The sequence below is a fragment of the Lacerta agilis genome, chromosome 10 (genome assembly GCF_009819535.1).
Source record: "Lacerta agilis isolate rLacAgi1 chromosome 10, rLacAgi1.pri, whole genome shotgun sequence".
Taxonomy (NCBI): Eukaryota; Metazoa; Chordata; class Lepidosauria; order Squamata; family Lacertidae; genus Lacerta; species Lacerta agilis.
In genome coordinates this window covers 56,717,263-56,720,950 of record NC_046321.1, presented here as the reverse complement: position 1 = coordinate 56,720,950, position 3,688 = coordinate 56,717,263, and the positions used below count along the sequence as shown (strand labels likewise).

The 3,688-nt window shown below is 43.6% G+C and overlaps 1 non-coding gene across 1 annotated transcript; it reads right to left on the bottom strand.

Annotated features, from left to right (window-relative positions):
* Positions 1-1,675: 1,675 nt before the first annotated feature.
* TRNAV-GAC lies at positions 1,676-1,749 on the bottom strand. The gene has a single exon. It is a non-coding gene; the product is annotated as a tRNA-Val (tRNA).
* Positions 1,750-3,688: the final 1,939 nt, after the last annotated feature.

The following is a 3,688-nucleotide window of genomic DNA, read 5'->3' as shown; positions in this document are numbered from 1 at the left end:
CTGGCTCTGGTGATGGGTCCTGCTGCGCTGGTTGCAGTGCACTGGCCACTACCCCTCATCATCCTCTGCCACCCCGTGAGTACTTACTACATCTTCTTTCCCACCCCCAGCTTGTCCCAGTGTCGGCTACACCGCTTGCCAGGCTCCTCTTCCTCCTCCTCCTCTTCCTTCACCATAGCTGGTGCCTTCCTATGGTTCTCATTGCTAAACTTCTAATCATGCCTGATAAACACCAGGCATGAATAGAATAACAACTGCAGATCAGAGGCAAGGGATAAGGAATTAGATGCAAGGGAAAGTGTTATGTACTGAGTTGAATAGGATGCAAAATGCAGCAGTCTGATTGGTCCTAGAACAATAGGATTGAGATTGCAGCAGTCTGACTGGTCCCAGAACAATAGGATTGAGATTGCAGCAGTCTGATTGGTCCGCAGGAGCCACCCAATCCAGCTCCAGGTGGAAGTGAATCCACACTCCGATTGGCATACAGGAGTATCCCGGAATTAGCCAATCACGTGGGGCCCATTGTGTAAATAGTGTATATAAAGCAAACGTTTTGGGGGAACTGCATTCCTCACTACTATGAGCTGAATAAAGAGCATGAAATTCACATTTGAGTATATTTCAGAAAGGATGCTGACTAAAGCTCCAGGACAAGAGAAGCCCACTCCTACAGAGATCAACAGGGTCAAACTGTCTTGAAAAAGAGAAGTGTGAAGCAGGCTTCAGGGTGTGTTTGAAAATTCTGAATCACTTGGGTAGGCAAAGTGGGGTTGGCTATAGGGAAGGGGCTTTTCGGTGGGTATTAACCTGGATTTGTAAAGGGGTTTTTCACTGATGTACAGGATGGGAAAGGCTAATGCCATGTAACAAAAGGGCACAGGCAGGCAAGTGGGGTCATGAGTCATAACAATTAAGTTTCCTGCTGCAGAACTGTGGCACGATCACTGGTAAGTCTTAGCCAAACAGATTACATCTAAGAAGGTAACCTAGCACTTGCTAAAGAAATATGTTTGAATCCCCCCCCCCCAAATGCAATAGGAACTTGGTTTAATCAAAACAAAAAATGTTTTCTGCATGGATCTATTTTTCATAAGAGGTAATTAATTGCTGAAATAGATGTGGCACTGTGTTTGGTCCCCCAAACACAGTGCCACATCTATTTCAGCAACATCTATTTCAGCAATTAATTACCTCTTACATTGCAGGGAACTTTCCCTCTACAACAGCCACTCTTAAGAGGATCTTTGGTGGAAACCTTTGGAAAATACCAATGTGACTAATACACAGCTCTTGCTGAGCCTGAGTGGCAGTGTCATTGTGCTTGCTACCCCAGAGCAAGGTTCAATCCCAGGACATATATATAGTTCCAACTGAATTAGCTTCTCCGTAAAAATCCCTAAGACCAGTAACTGAATTCTAAAATTAAAATTGCTAGGGCCTAATATTAAAATTGCTAGGGTCAGGGATGATGGGTTTGGTTTTCCATATGTTTCTGGACTACAACTCCTATCATCCTTGATTGCTGGTTATCCTGGCTGGGGCTGGTGGAAGTTCTGTAAACCGTCCCATGATCTTCAGATGAAGGGCAGTTTATAGGATCATAAAACTGTCAAATTGGAAGGGACCCTGAGGATCATGTAGTCCAACCCTCTGCAATGCAGGAATATGCAGCTGCCCCATATGGGGATCGAACCCACAACCTTGGTGTTGTCAGCACCATGCTCTAACCAGCTGAGCTATCCAGCCTCTTAATAATTTTAATAAGAGTCCACAACTTCCCGAGGGAGTCCGTTCCACTGTTGAACAGCTCTTATTGTCACAATTATCTTCCTGATATTTAATCAGAATCTTCTTTCTTGTAACTTAAATCCATTAGTTCGAGCCCTATCCTCCAGTGGAGGAGAAAACAAGCTTGCTCCATCTTCCATATGATAGCCCTTTAGATATTTGAAGATGGCAACCAGCCTCTGAGTGTCCCTTTTCCCCAGGCTAAACACACCCAGCTTCCTCAACAGCAAGATCTCAAGGACCACCTCTTTCGATATGAACCTACCCGGACCTGATATCATCTTCTGTTTCCCAGAAGGCTTGGTTTCCAGACCCTTGATAATCTTGGTTGCTCTCCTCTGCACATGTTCCAGCTTGTCAATATCCTTTTTAAATTGTGGTGCCCAGAACTGGACACATCAATCCCAGTGTGGTGTAACCAAGGCAGAATACAGAGGGATTGGGACAGTATACTTGATTGGGACAGTATACTTTTGTTGATGCAGTCTAGAATAGCATTCACTTTTTTGCTGCTGTATCACACTGTTGACTGATGCTAAGCTTGTGGTCTGCTATGACCCCAAGATTATTTTCACATGTATTCTGCTATGACCCCAAGATTATTTTCACATGTAAGCCTGGTGTCCCCCACCTTCTATTTGTGCAGCTGGCTATTCTTGCCTATGTATAGAACCTTACATTTGTTCCTATTGAATTACATTTTGTTAGTAATTTTGGATCCAGTTCTCCAATCTGCAAAGGTCATCTTCAATCCCAATTCTGTCTTCTGCAGCATTAACTACCTCTCCCAGTTTGGTGTCATGCACAAATTTGATGAGCGTCCCCTCAACTCCTTTGTCCAAGTCATTTATAAAGACATTGAAAAACAAAGGGCCTAGGACAGAACCCTGCGGCTGTGGCACCCCACTTACCACTTTTTTCCTGAATGTGGAGGAACCGTTCATGAGCACTCTTTGGGTCAGTCAACCAGCTACAAATCCACCTAACAGTTACCTCATCCAGATTCCCCACAAGAAGATCATGGGGGGACTTTGTCAAAAGTCTTACTGAAATCAAGATACACTACGTCCACAGCATCCCCCTGAACCCTATCAAAAAAAGAAAAATGAGATTCACCTGACATGATTTGTTTTAAAAAAATCAATGCTGGGTCTTAGTAATCACACATCTTTTTCCAAGAGCTCAAAGACTGTTTAATAATCTGTTCACGCACCTTTCCTGGTATTGACGTCAATATCACTGGTTGATAGCTACCTTGGTCTTCTTTATTCCCCTTTCTGAAGATGGGGACATTTGCTGCCTCCAATCTGCAGGGACCTCACCTGTTTTCCAAAAATTCCCAGAGATTATAGAGACTCTGGGATTACACCCACAAACTCCTTTAGTACCCTTGGGTATAGCTCATCAAGCCCTGGGGATCTGAATTCGTTTGAAGTACCTAGGTGTTTCTTTACCACATCTTTTCCTATTTTGGGCTGCAGCTCCCACCTTGCATCATTTATTTTGTTATTGCCAGGTTAAACACTGCTTTCCTTTTGGATGATGATAGAGGCAAAGTAGTTCTACCTTCTCTCCCATCACCCAACAGCATTTCTCCATCTTCTCCATGCACAGGAACTACCACTTACTTGTCCTTGTTTGAACATAGCCCCAGCTTTTTCTGAGCTTTGACCTGCCTTTCACCCTGAAACTGTTGGCTACTCGTGTATACTCCTCCTTTGTGAATTCCTCTTTCTTCCATTTCATATACATGCCCTTCTCCAATTTCAGTTCATCTGTAAGCTCCTTTTGCCACCACACCATTTTTTTTTTAAAGATCCCTCCCAGTTTTCTTTCTTGCTGGAATTGTCTTCATTTGGGTTTTCAATATTTCATCTTCAAGAAACTCCCATCCATC